Here is a 15,331-nt window from a genome sequence, read left to right on the forward strand (position 1 = left end):
GCTGTTTGAGGAGTAGTTTTTTGAAGGGCCATCCTGCGTGACACTGCAGTGCCACTCCTAGATGGGCCAGGTGTTTGTGTCGGCCACTTGGGTCGCTGAGCTTAGTCATCCAGCGACCTCGGTGCAAATTTTAGGACTAAAAATAATATTGTGAGGTGTGAGGTGTTCAGAATAGACTGAAATGAGTGGAAATTATGGTTATTGAGGTTAATAATACTTTGGAATCAAAATGACCCCCAAATTCTATGATTTAAGCTGTTTTTTAGGGTTTTTTGAAAAAAACACCCGAATCCAAAACACACCCGAATCCGACAAAAAAATTTCGGTGAGGTTTTGCCAAAACGCGTTCGAACCCAAAACACGGCCGCGGAACCGAACCCAAAACCAAAACACAAAACTCTAAAAATTTCCGGTGCTCATCACTAATTATTAACACACTGATCATTTTGAAGTTTACTCCAAGTTCTCCAAAGCTCCAGTGGATTGGATTAGGAAGTAGTCAGTCAGAAGGTTCCTCTCTATCATCAGAAGAAGATGAGATGTATATTATTCTAGTGCAGAGAGAATGAAATTCCCTCCATCATGCCCCAGGCAGCAGTGACCACAGCACAAATCAAGGGAGCAGCGCATGTATTCAAAACTACTTCATACGTACTTGTGAAATTTTGACTGAGTAGATGGAAAGAGTAGGCCCCAGACTGCATTTACTCAATAAGATAGTGATAATATTGGTTTAATGGGTGAGGACAGTTTTCTTAACATCTTACCTGACTGAATTTAAGAAATCTCCTTCAAAGGTGATCCTTATCTGCCTTATCCCTATGAGTATACAGAGGCAAAGATTATAGCTATTGCTTAAATTTGTCTCACACCTTTTGTAAAAAAATGCTTTTAACCATGTGTTTTTCAGCTGTGGTCTAGTGGTTTCCAGTCACCTTTCCCCAGGCTGTATAGGGCAAACAAATGAAATCAGTACCTTCAGGTAAAACGTTCAAGAGGCATTTTTAAGCCCAATATGCAAACAGTCTTCCCCATGGATTGGCTGGCTAGAATTATTTATAGAAATATGGTGGCTCAAATTCACCAGAAGGATCTTGGTGTTAGGAGACCAATTTTATCAGTTATGATGTCTGTTTCATCCATTCTACTGCACCAAGGATTTTCTTGAAGGTCTTTTCCTCCATCATAGCCTCAGTAGAGAGTAAGAGTGAGACATTTAGGAGAGAACTTTGAAAGATCGTTAGAGTAAGAGATATTTTGTAGGTCAGAAAGTGCATTTATTTCCTGGTTATATTGTCAGGAACCATCCTGATGGTAAAATGGTCTACATTACCTCCTTTCTGAGACAATGGAGTAAGAGTGCCTTGAAATAGAAAAATGATCTGACAAAAGACATTTGTCACTAAGGTTTGGTAATTGTATTTTTCCATCCCAGAATCTGCTAAATTATGATAGGGGATTGAACCAGAACATAGGTGTAACACAGGATAGGTGATTTTGGGGTAGTCATACAAACGGGTGATAGGAGTAAATCCATGCACATCTTATAATTGGGTAGGGCTGAATCAATAAGAAAGAGGGACATGCTACAATGCGGCATCATAAAAGCTACATAGTAATCTTGAATATAGCCTAAGTCATGTATCTACCATGACTATTGTGCCAGAACTTAGGGACATACTGTATGATGAGCATGTACATATTAACCATATTCTTGCATGGATATATATACTTGGGGGATGGGGGGCATTTAATAGCTATAGAACACACTAGAGTTGCTGCCTGTCTGTGGGATTTAACAATCTGCCCACTATCTGTTCAGCTCGAGCATCCAGTAGCCGTTTCCGGCCACAGTCAGTTTCGGACTGATGCATGAAGGGTCGACCACGGAAATGCAATAAAAGGGGCCCTATGAAGGGCTATGACCAGCTGAGCAGCCATTAGGTAGGTGTGGTTAGCAGCTGGAGGGGTGTGACCAGCCATTAGGTAGATGTGGTTAGCAGCTGGAGGGGTGTGACCAGCCATTAGGTAGGTGTGGTTAGCAGTTGGAGGGGTGTGGCCACATAACTTTTGTAAATTAAAGATGAAAAATGATGGATGGATGCCAGTTTGTTGCAAAAAGAAAATTCACAATTCACATGATGACAGTGTCTCCAGTTCATATTATGCAACATTATAATTGCTCCAGTTCATTTTATACCACATTACAATGAGCAGGCTCAGGGGCATACCTAGGTATATTACAGGCTCCAAGACAAAAGTTTGGAAGGGCCACTATGTACCACCCATTGGCGAAAAATGTATATATGTAACTGTGACAGGGAAGGTGGGCCCTCTAGGCTCTGGGCCCCATAGCAGCTGCATTCCCTGCACCTATGGTAGTTACACCTTTGGCAGTGGCAAAACTTGCGCCAGTGCAGCCGGTGCATTGCACCAGGGTCCGGCGCTATCTAGGGGTCCAAAGTCTGTGGCATTGTAATGACTGACTCATTACAAGCCGCCTGCTGCTGTGTGCTGCTGCTGGATCGAGGACTCGGAGGAGCGCAGACACAACTACGGAAGCAGGGGAGGAGGAGCAGGAGGGAAGGGGACTCAGGAACCGCAGCGGCACACTGTAATTGGTAGCGGCGCCGCTGTGCTCCCTGACAGCCCCTCCTCACAGGTGCGTGATTCCCCCTCCCTCGTGCGCTGCCCAGCTTCTCTGCACGCCTGGTGCTGGGTTCCCGAGGCCGCGACCTGCAATGTCTCCATCAGTTCCCGCTCCCGGGAGCTGTGCGCCACTCACCACAGAGAGTCGGGTACACCGGATACCTTCCGACCCCTGGACATGCAGCCGCTGCGGCCCAGACTGAGAAGCAGAAGGAGGACGAGGAAATGGCAATGGCACTTTCCTGATGCTGCTCGCCTTCTGCCTCTGCATTTTCCTCTCCCTGTCACTGCGTTCTCCGAGCAGAAAGGTGAGCCCCCATCACCGGTCCCGCCGTATACTCCTTGCCCCGCAGCAAGGTTACTGTGCGGGTACCCTAATGCCATGCTCCCTGTGTGTGTTATTTGCATATCCGGCCACCTGTGCCCCCTGGTATGGCAGGGTCAGGGGCATCCCCAGGATGAGGCTTGCTCTCTGGCTTGATAGGCAACATTGCTGGGCATGCCTAGGTTGTAGTGTTGGCAGCCCCTGGCACGTGTGTGTGGCAAGAGTATTTTTCTATCTACCTACTTTACCTGCCTACTGTAAATATATCTCTGTCTGGCTATCTATTTATCTATCTATCTATCTATCTATCTATCTATCTATCTATCTATCTATCTATCTATCTATCTATCTATCCGCTGTAGATATATATATATATATACACACATATATTTAAGTTATTATTAAACATAGGCCATCACAAGTGGTCCGCTACATATATATGGGAGGGGGGGATATATATGGGGGAAGAGGAGGAAACTTTACCAGCTATACGGGGTTTGGTTTAGGCTGCAGGGGTAGGGAGGTTAGGGTTAGGCTCCAGAAGGGTGGTGGAGGGGTGGGTTATTCTGCGGTCACGGAGGGTTAGGGGAGGTGAGTTAGTATACATAACCTACCCCTGTCGGGATCATCATCGGGATACCTGCGGCGGTATTCTGAGTGCCGGCATCCTGTGTGCCGGGATATTCTACCAAACCCAACACTAGTGTCATCGATGGTTCGATGCTTTAATGTCTCGTCATCGGGATATAAAAACTGCATATAAACACTGACCTTGCAAAATGATATATAATGACATCCAAAGAATCCATAATAAGAATACAGTATATCGATAATACATTAAAAACAATTAGCTTTAAGATGGAACATCTATAATAAATAAATAAATAAATAAATATCATCATTACATATTATTATTATAAATGTTACTATGTATTCTTATTATGGATTCTTTGGGTGTCATTATGTATCATTTTGCAATATTGTATTTTTGTTTATTTTGCTGGATTATTGCATGTTTTATATATCTATTATTTGTTGTATTGTAGCCACGGCTACTGGCTGGTGATGGTGACGGCATTAGTGGGCACCATCGCAGCTGGCTCCGGTGGCGGGACACGTGGTGATGATGGTCAGTATAAGGTCAGTGTTTGTTTTCAATATTTATATCCTAATGATGAATCATTAAGGCTTAGAAACATTGATGACATTAGATGTGTTCTAGTTTTCTTTCTTTATTTGAGGGCTTTTTACAACTATTAAGTATAAGATTCTAATATTCTAGAATTCTTATACTTAATAGTTGTAAAAAGCCCCTTGATGTCATCTGATCCCTTTATTTGTTTTATTATGTTGCTTATTCATATTTATTTTCATATATGTTTTGCATCTTTGATACTGTGTATACCACTGTAGCCTGGAACCTTGGACCTGCTGGCTGCTATGCCGGGGACGTTGTTGCTGACCGCGCATCGCGGACCTCCGCCATGGTGACGCATCGCTTGTGCGCCACGGACAGGAACTTCCGGTCGCGTGGTGCGTGGCGTGTGTTCCACCGGTGGGCGCTTCCGGGAATGTAATTTGCGGCGGGACCAGCCCTGGGGCTGCACGGGATTCCAGGTGATGGCGATGAGTGGGATTAGGTGAGCATAAATAGTGCTCACTTGTTATGCGACATTTTGCACTGCACATAGACACTTTGGCACCAGGCACTATGGCACCTTAACTGGTTTTCCCCTGAGGAAGGAGACACACCGTAAACGGCTGTTTGGGATCTTGCCAGTAGTCCACAGTTGTCATTCACACGATGAGTATTTGCTGAGCCCTGATGTTTGTGCTTATCTGCTATATCTGCTACATGAAGTAAAAAGCTGATTGAACATCAAGCAGTGTGCTGGTCCTGTCTACACCCTGGCTGGAGAGTTATGGATGGACATGTGCTAATATATATATATATATATATATATATATATATATATATATATACATACGGGAGGGGGGGGAGGTTGCATCTGGGCCCACCACTCACTAGTTCCGCCACTGACCCTTGGTCATGACAAGTATTGTGCATTTGTATTGATGCAATCTCTATTATTTCTGTACATCTGTCTAGTTTTAAACACTTGACTTTGTCATGTTCTAAATAGAAATTGTCAGGTTTATTCACCTACTGTTTGACAAGCCGCTGGCAAACCCTCCGAAAAATGCGCTTTAAACAAGCGGTGCCTCTGTCAGGTGACATTGCTGAAACTGCATGCGTGAATCTGGCCTTTCACAGACTAATAAGAAGGCATCAGGTATCTTAAAAACAGATGTGACCACTCAGTTCTCTGTCTCCCATGCTTTAGATGAAGAACCCTGGCAGCAACAGTTTATCACAAACTCTATATTGGTTGCCCCGGTCTGCAAAAGAAAATTGGCACCATAAAATATAATATTTAGCAAAACAAAACATAAAGTCAGCATCTAACATAGAAACAATTTCTAAATAGGAAAAGGGTTAAAAAAAATGTTATACATGTATTAAAATGTATTTTGCTACAAAAACAATTTATACAAATTTGATGCATATTGGAAATAGATGGTATGATCCATAGACCATGTATGGCAGGAAGCACACATGATTTAGAACCCTACTCAAAGTGTTAAGATGCTGCAACCACCCCATTTGGTGCCATCTCTTCTGGGTATTACCTATTCCGCACATGGTAATCCTACATAGTGCGCCCAAGACAGCTGCCCTGTCTGGTACCTTTTGAGGGTGGAATATATAACCCCTGGAATTTATTATCCAAAATTACTGCTCCATCCCTGCATTATTCTTATAGTGCTCTCCATGTTTTTTTTAATGTGTGGTTTTTGACTTTCTGCAATACTAAACACTTTATACTGTGTGCTATGTTTTTTATGTCTGTATAACGACTTTCAGTTCTGCTGGAGAAAAGTGCTATATAAATAAAACTATTTGTATTATTATTATTATTGTTAGGATGATGATGATGATGATATTAAACCATTTTTTATGACTTGGATTTAATTGATACTTACCCAAATAAATGTACTTGAAAACTTTTATGGAAATGATGAGATAATGGAAAATTTCCATGTAAGAAAACTTAGGCCCAGTGGACCGGATTAAAGAAATGTAGGTTCGCTTTTAAATAATTATGAGACGACTCTTGAAATACATACATTTACATCCTAAGCACACATAGACATGAGTCTGCATAAACCACATATTTCAGAGATGGAATACATATTCATTAATAATTCATAACATCTATGAGGTTTATGAAGAAAGAACATTTCTGTTCTCACGCTTGATAAATAGCATAGGAAAACAGACTGGAATTAGTAACAAAGATTTTTAGCCAATACTAAAAGTTCCATTATAAGTAAGCTTGTCATACTATCCCTTTACATTGGGACACTCATAAATTACACAGGTTCTGTGGCTGATTAAAACCAGGTGAAGTGCAGACTTGAAGTCAGCCAGCCACAGAAGCTGTGTTATTCATGAGGTCCCGGTTTAAAGGGATAGTACAGTAAGCCTAGTTATATGCACCATGTGTCAGTTACTGTTTCGGAGCATTTTGTTTGGGGGGGGGGGGATGTAATTTGTCTACATCTGCTTAATTGGTTTACAAAATGCCATTGAAAGTGATGTCATGTGCGTTAGTTTACTCACTGTGTGCTGTAGCCAACATTTTCTCTTTTAAGATAGCTACAGTATGTATTATGATATATCGCAAGTGGGTCAGTGGGTGTTTACACCCGATTTGTCTGAGCAACATAATTCACAGACATATGACCTTGGTCCTGCAGCCCAGCATATTTTGATATATCTTACAGATATATTTGGCATGTCTGACTGCGTGTACAGGAAACGTGAGCACCAACCGCCCCTTACACTGGCTGGAGAGGCCACCAACACTGACGTTACAGCTGGGCAGGCAAATGCAACTGTACGCATGACGAGCCCATATCAAGCCGCCGACTGGTAAGTGTGTATCGCCAAGCAGTGGTAGTGGCACATGCTTAGGGGTGTGACCAGACTCCGTACGAATCTTCTGCATGTGATTCGTTATACCAACCTGTTGCCCAATTGTTCCTGATAGAGCTTTCTAAATTTGATGCTATTCCATCGGGTACACTGATGGTTTGTATGGATGTCGCAAGTTTATATACTTCCATCCCTCATGAGGGTGGATTATTGGCTATGCGTCAGTTTCTTAATGCTTTACTTGATAATAGGGAGTTTAATCATGATTTATTCTTGCACCTCCTGGAATTGACATTACGGTGAAATTATTTTTTGTTTGACGGTAAATATTATCTTCAGCTATGGGGGTGTGCCATGGGGTCACCGGTGGCCCCCTCATATGCTAATGTCTTTATGTTTAATTTTGAAGATGTCACATTCCTTGAGGAAGTCAATGTCAGTCAAAATGTGTTATGGTACACTAGATACATCGAAGACATTTTTATGTTGAGGATGGGGGGGGGGGGGGGAGGTAGACAGTCTATCTGACATTAATTGTGCACAGTCTCCTATAAAATTAACATATGCATATAGTTTCACTGAATCCGTCTTTTTAGATGTTAAGATTTTTATAAGTAACAATAAATTTGAAACTGAGGTGCACTATAAGTCTACAGATAGGAACACCTTCTTAGAAGCCTCCAGTCATCACCCTGAACCCTCAAAACGGGGCCTTCCGTTATCTCAAATAATGAGAATTGCGAGGATTACGAGTGATTTAGATATAACAATAGGTCATATTGATAATCTCATTGTTAAATTTGTGGACAGGGGCAATGATATTAAAACTCTAAATGAACAGAAATTAAAAGTTCTGAGTATGTCATGCATAGATCTTTTGTACCCTCAAAAGAAAGATAAACAGGATATTCTACCAATGGTAACTGATTACACTGTGGCCAGTCCCATCATTAGAAGAGCAACCCAAGCTCTATGGCCAATTGTTAAATCTGACCCTGATTTGCCTACATTTAGGGGAGTAAGACCCATGGCGGCATTCAAAAAAAGGCAGTAATCTTCATGATCGCCTTGTGCATGCAGATATCACAGGTTTAGGGGTGCCCAAACCAACCAATGTATATATAAAACCACCAGGGTGTTACAGAAGTGTAAATTGTGCCACTTGTAGTCATTTGATAACATGCAAAACTTTCAAACATCTACATAATAATAAATCTTATGAGATTAGGCATATTCTTACCTGCATTACTCCTTTCGTTGTGTATGTAATGGTCTGTCCATGTGGTTTATATTACATTGGACAGACTATTCACAAATTCAGCGAGAGAATGGTGGCACATCGTTCCGCCATTCGACTTATGCTGGAAGGCAGGTATGTGTATCAGCCGGTGGCCAAGCATTTTAAGGAGTTGGGACATCCCCTATCATCTCTAAAATACTTCAATATAGATCATGTTCCCGCTTCCTTACGGGGCGGGAATAGACCTAAGAATCTTTTAATCAAGGAAGCACAGTGGATTATGAAACTAGGGATTATATATCCATGGGTCTAAATGAAAAAATTAATTGGAACACTCTGAGTACTGTAGATCCTTTTTGTAACTGGTGCTATTTATCATATGTGCAAATAGATCTGTTTTATGTGTTAATTTTTATGTGCAATTTATTTGTTTATTTTAAATTACATGTATGTCTTTGTGTATAATGTATTATCCCTGCTGTATCCTATTCAGGCACCGGGTAGCCGGACATGCGCAGAGGAACGCATACCAGCAGTCATCATGGTGATGGTTCCAGTTTCAATGGAAAGCGGGTCACTGTGGCCAGCCGGCGCCGGGATCCCTGATGAGCGGACGTGGACAGGTGAGTAGCGGTAATGGTATTTAAGTGTATGTTTGTTACTTACTCTTCACTGTTACCTGTGGTCCTGAGGAAGGGGCTGTGTCCCCGAAAACGTTTGACTCAATGGAGCTAGAAAACTTTTACAGTCTCTGAGTGCCATTCTTGCTGCTGGAGGAGTATATATATATATATATATATATATATATATATATATATATATTTATTATATCTATATATATGTATATATATGTGTATACATATATATATATAGAGAGAGAGAGAGTACAAGAGAGAGTTAATACTGCTAGTGTATGCACAATAATATGTTATGTTAATAGCAGCAAATGCACTATAGAAAATACACCATTGTCCTGTGCAGTATAATGTAATATATAGTAACATAGTATCTAAGGTTGAAAAAAGACAATTTGTCCATCGAGTTCAACCTATTTGTGGTCTCCTATGCAGGATTATTTGGTATAAAATTTTGTCTGATGCTGATGTCAGCTGTTACGTTTTACCCCTCTTTTTTTATAATAACTATAGTGCGTGACTATGCACCATAACCCTGGATATCCTTATCCATTAGGAATTTATCTAACCCATTCTTAAAGGTGTTGACTGAGTCCACCATTACAACTCCCTCAGGCAGGGAATTCCAAACACATATTGTCCTTACCGTGAAAAAGCCTTTACGCCGTATTGTGCGGAATCTCCTCTCCTCTAACCTGAGCGAGTGTCCATGAGTTCTCTGTGTTGATCTAACCAAAAACAGGTACTGCGCAAGATCTGTGTATTGTCCCCTTATATATTTGTAGATGTTGATCATGTCCCCTCTTAGGCCCTTATTCCAAGTTGATCGCAGCAGGAATTTTGTTAGCAGTTGGGCAAAACCATGTGCACTGCAGGGGGGGCAGATATAACATGTGCAGAGAGAGTTAGATTTGGGTGGGTTATTTTGTTTCTGTGCAGGGTAAATACAGGCTGCTTTATTTTTACACTGCAATTTAGATTGCAGATTAAACACACCACACCCAAATCTAACTCTCTCTGCACATGTTAAATCTGCCTCCCCTGCAGTGCACATGGTTTTGTCCAACTGCTAACAAAATTCCTGCTGTGATCAGCTTGGAATGAGGGCCTTAGTTTCCTCTTTTCCAATGTAAACATGCCTAGCCTTGCAAGCCTTTCCTCGTATTCCAGAGTCTCCATGCCCTTAATTAGTTTGGTCTATTTGAAGTGCAAATGGAACCTGAGGATGGGGTGGGCTCTCGGGGAGTGGGGTCCACCGGGGATTTCTCCTGTAACCCTGTGGGCCAGTCTGACCCTGGCTACACTATTAGGCCATATTTTTTTGCTACTGTATACTCTGCAGTAAATACTTTGATAAAGCGCACCTAAAATGTTTGTATTGTGACCAAAAAGAACCTACAGCAACACACACTGTGGCCACAAGTATTTAAAAACAGAATATAAACTAACACATTAAAGACCTGTTAATGCAGTAATTTAAATGCATTCAATAACAGCATAAATAACAGCTATTCTAAATGGGTAATGGAAGGCTCTATAAGTGTAACCAGTCCCATATGGATACCTAACTCTAGCACAATGAGTCCTGGCCAAAAATAGGTTAATTTGTTAATCTTCACTGGCCAGCTCTTACGTTGGTGCACACATTAAATCTGGGTAAAGGAGGCCATTGGATTTTAGGATTTTCAGCATTGACTCAGAGTCTATGTTACAATGTGGTTGTCACGGTTCGGGTAACTGGTCGTCATTTCTTACCCGTCAAGTGTCTTCTGAGGTTGGCTCTGCGTTCCAGGCTCGGGTCCCAGCTGCGTTGCTGATGTATGTGTTCTGCATCACTTCACTGTTGGCTCGTGGCTCTGGTGCGGTGTCCTCTCCCAGTATACTTGTCAGGTCCCTGAATGGCGTTCTCATCCCGCCGCGACCGCTGCAGCCGTGCCTGTGCCTTCAGTGTGCAGAGAGCTGGGTATGACGTCTCATGCTCACTGCGGTCTCTGTCACTGTCCCTGTGGCCTTGCTGCGCGGGTGAGCAGGTGTGGCGTCTCCTGCCTGCCGCAGCCTCCACCGCCATTACTGTTGTTTTCCACATGTTTCTTCCCAAGCTGACTTTCCCTCCAAGTAGTAACATGGGCGCAGCCATGTTGCTTTTGGTCACATGCTACTGTTTCCTCCAATCCACTGCGCTACAGAACACTGCCTAATTGCCTAGCTAATGCCTGCATACCTGCAGGTATAAATATCCTGTTCCTGTGCTGGAGGATTGTCAGTGCTTCATTTGTCATCCTAGTGATACCAGTCTCTCCTGATGGTGGTCGTTCCTGCCTGCAAACTCCACTAGAGGCTCGCACCAGTTCCACTCCTCCTGGTGCAGCCTGACTCCGCAGTGTTCAACACTGCATCCTACTTTTGCCAGTTTGCTTAACACCGGCTCCCAGCACTCCAGCTCCCAGCGGTGTCCTGTCTCTGTTTCCTGGTAATCTGCGCTCTCAAGCATCTCCTGTGTATGCTCCCAAGCATCTCCTACATATGCTCCCAAGCATGATCTGTATATGCTCCCAAGCATCACCTACGTATGCTCCCAAGCATCTCCTACATATGCTCCCAAGCATTACCTGTATATGCTCCCAAGCATCACCTACATATGCTCCCAAGCATCACCTGTATACATCTCCGCTCCCTAGTTACATTAGTGCTCACTAGCACTATCAACACAGCTCATCCATTGGACCAGTCCCATCTGGTAAAACCCGGCAGTTACACAGTCACCAGGTTCTGTTCCCAAAGTCACCACTCAGTGAATCGGTGTTGGTAAGGATATACCCTCAAGGTCCTTTAAGACTTTCACCTGTTAAAACCACACCTAGAGACTTCCATTGCACTCTAAGGAACTGTGGTGGTCATTCCCAGTTGTTCGCTCGTTGCCGATTTTCGCTATGCTGTGATTTGTTGCTAAATGCGCATGGGCATGGTACGCAGCGTGCATGCGCTTAGTTATTTAACTAAAAACTTAGCAGTTTTGCTGTTGTTCGTGTGGCGCTTTTCAGTCGCACTGCTGATCGGTGAGTGATTGACAGGAAAGGGGCATTTCTGGGTGGTAACTGAGCATTTTCCGGGGGTGTGCTAAAAAAGGCAGGCGTGTCAGGGAAAAACGCGGGAGTGGCTGGAGAATCGGGAGAGTGGCTGGCCGAACGCAGGGCGTGTTTGTGACGTCAAACCAGGAACTAAACGGACTGAGGTGATCGCAATCTAGGAGTAGGTCTGGAGCTACTCAGAAACTGCAAGAAAATATTTAGTAGCAGTTCTGCTACTCTTTCGTTCTCTACTCTGCTAAACTAAGATACACTTCCAGAGGGCGGTGGCCTAGCGTTTGCAATGCTGCTAAAAGCAGCTAGCGAGCGAACAACTCGGAATGAGGGCCAGTGACTTATTGTCTGTGACTTTCATACTGCAACTGCTAATATACCTGTGAGCTGTGTACTTAATAAAACCTTTGAAACTTATCCTCTGGTTGTCGTGGTCACGCTCTCGGGCACCGGTACTACAAGTGTACACGTATGTTCAGGAATCCTATCCTGCCTCCTAAGTTTAAGTATTCCTCAGCCCCTACAACTGAGGCTTCCTGCACTCAGCACCAGCCCTCAGTTGTGACAGTGGTAACTCACTGATTTATGCTATGTGTGCACCTTACCACGGAAAGTATTATCTCACCAAAATGTAGAACTGACATTAAAATTTAAATACCAGGGTCAATTGGGAAAGCACAATCCTTATTAACTATTGTAGTAGGGATATTGTTCCCTTCTGCCTGTACTTTCAGTGCTATGATCAATGGTAAACTTAGCACTGCATGATGGCTGTATAAATGGCTTGTGCTTGGTCAAATATTAACAGTTAAATAACATGAATTATCAAGATGGCTCCAGACTGTAAATGCTGCTTTGTTTATTGGAGTGTACAAAATGTCTCTCTTGTAGGTAGATGTTTTCTTTTCAGGGAGGAGGCTTAAAGTAAAGTAAGTACAAGGCACTGGCATACGTCTCTGTGTTTCTGGTCTCAGTGTACACCTGTATGCGTCAGCTGAATGTAAAGGTACACTGAAGATGTCTAATAGGGGTGTAGTACTGCTGACCGGCGGTCAGGAGACCGCTGGTCAGCTTACCGACGCCGGGATCCCGGCAGCATACCGACGCCGGGATCCCGGCGGGGAGGGGCGAGTGCAGCAAGCCCCTTGCGGGCTCGCTGCGCTCGCCACGCTGCGGGCTCGCTGCGCTCGCCACGCTGCGGGCTCGGTGGCGACCTGTGGTCACCACAGGTTCTTCTATTCCCACTCTATGGGTGTCGTGGACACCCATGAGTGGAAATAGTCGGGCTGGTGGAGGAGGTCATGTGACTGTCGGTCAGCTGACCGGCGGTCACATGAATACCACCCGTCTAATAGACCTGTTCCACATCACTTGATGCAGCAGTACAGCTTGACTCTGCTCTGTCCAGCTCTCTTTAATTTCTTCTCTACGGTAGCCTGACTCTCCCAATGTCTGGCTCTGGTCACCAAGCCATTGCAGTCACAACAAGCAGCTCTTAGTGTCTCTCTCTGGCACCTGCACACATGGCTCTTACACAGCAGCCTTCCTCCATATTGCAATCAAAAACTGGCCCCGACCCTCAGGGATACCTGGCCCCACACGAGGCCTACACTCCAGCAGTGGTGTCAACAGCATGCCTCTCGCATTACAGCATTTTTCCCAGGCTCTGAGTAAATCCACCAGCACCCATTGGTGCAGCCCCACTCTCCAATGTCTCTCCTCTGGCAACCCTGGCTCTCCCAGCGGTGGCCCGGCTCCACGTGACCCCACAGCAGCAACACTCCCTAGCAGCATGTCTGCCCTGCTCCAAGTCTCTCTAGCACTGCCTGCACTTTCTAAGCTTCACCCCTAACATCATCTGTGGTATCTTGCCTTGACCTTGAAGGACTGCCTGCAGGGTATCCACAGGGTCCTAATGGTCGACCATTAATTCGATGATTGTGGGTTATCACACTTGCAGTGTGTACCTACTCAACCTAAGTTGAACAGAGGCCAATATAGAGTTGAACGTCAGTCCTTTTGTGCAGCATATATGCCTGTTTTCACACTGTGAATACATCTGAACTGAGTGCAAGCACGTATGGGCGATACAGAGTCCTAAACACATCAGGTATATCTCCACTTGTGCCTACAGGGTTTGTAACTTGCCAAGGTTCAGTAAAGGAGTCTCTAGCATTACGGCCTATGCAGTGTTGGTTGGAAGGGTAAATAGGTCTGTTTTCAGATAGATCTAGTGCAAGTGCTCACAAATAATGATGACAGTAAAAAACCAGGTGTACAGATAGAGGTGATTGGATCACAGAGATGTGTATACTTATGCATTTAGTTCCACACAGGTGATGCGGGAACAATTATGGCCGATTTGCGTTCAATATTACATCAACCCCATAGTGTGTATGTTGAGTGCTGAATATGTACTGTCAAATCTCCTTATACCCAAAGTAGTTGCCTCTTCTACCTAGCCATTATCCCAGCAGTATGAATTATTACTGCAGCCGTCCAATAAGCAAAGCTTTTCAGTTAAGGTACAAGGGTGTGGCCCAAGTTTAAATCCTGAAGTACAGTACATGGCGGCCATGTGTCCTTTTTACAATGGATTCACTGAGTTATTTTTTTATTTGACTAGCTGTTCTACCCGTTCTTCGCACGGGAGTTTCTGATTTTCACAGTTGTAAATATAAATGAGTGTTAAAAATTTGGTAAATCAATAGAGCTGTAAATTTGAGACGTCTTAATGTAAGTAACTATTAATCCATGTTTCTTGGCGTTACCCAAGTAGCACCTGTAGCAGATATGGTAAAAAGTGACAGGACCATTTTTGTAGTTTCTTAAATTCTACACACTGGAAGTACAAACCAAATTTTGATCTGATTGCCCATTATCGTTCACGCAATGCAAGGTGATGACGTTATTATGTCAACCCCCTTTTCATCCACTTAGGGGAGGTTTATTAAAATTCTAATTACAGTACGTAGTTTTGCTATGTCCCACCTGAAGAATGCCTATGTTTAATTTCAGCTTCCTAACATATCGGGAAGTAAGAGAATTAGTGATGAGTCAGTGAGTGAGTGATTTATATATACAGGTTGAGTATCCCATATCCATATATTCCGAAATACGGAATATTCCGAAATACGGAATTTTTTGACGGAGAGTGAGACAGTGAAACTTTTTATTTTCTGATGGCTCAATGTATACAAACTTTGTTTAATAGACAGAGTTATTAAAAATATTGTATTAAATGACCTCCAGGCTGTGTGTATAAGGTGTATATGAAACATAAATGAATTGTGTGAATGTAGACACACTTTGTTTAATGCATAAAGTTATAAAAAATATTGGCTAAAATGACCTTCAGGCTGTGTGTATAAGGTGTATATGAAACATAAATGCATTCTGTGC

The sequence above is a fragment of the Pseudophryne corroboree genome, chromosome 5 (assembly GCF_028390025.1).
Source record: "Pseudophryne corroboree isolate aPseCor3 chromosome 5, aPseCor3.hap2, whole genome shotgun sequence".
Classification (NCBI taxonomy): Eukaryota; Metazoa; Chordata; class Amphibia; order Anura; family Myobatrachidae; genus Pseudophryne; species Pseudophryne corroboree.